Consider the following 287-nt stretch of genomic DNA (forward strand, 5'->3'; position numbering starts at 1 on the left):
CCCCCCCAAAAAAAAATACAAAATACACACGGCGGGGAAATGTGTACTTTACCACAGCTCAGGTACAGATAGCAGAAGAATAAAAAGAGTAAACCAAGAATGTAAAGTCAAGAAATACAAAATAAATAAGATAATAGAATATACAATGCAACACAATATATACAACGGTAGCTGAGGTTCTATGTACACGCATACACAGTATGTATTATGGATACAGGGTTGTGGAAATATGCAAGTAATACATTTCAACTATTCTACTACTATGTAAGTAATAGATATCTATAAGT

This window comes from Pundamilia nyererei, unplaced genomic scaffold, assembly GCF_000239375.1.
Source record: "Pundamilia nyererei isolate P.nyererei 1_Seehausen unplaced genomic scaffold, PunNye1.0 scaffold00027, whole genome shotgun sequence".
Lineage (NCBI taxonomy): Eukaryota > Metazoa > Chordata > Actinopteri > Cichliformes > Cichlidae > Pundamilia > Pundamilia nyererei.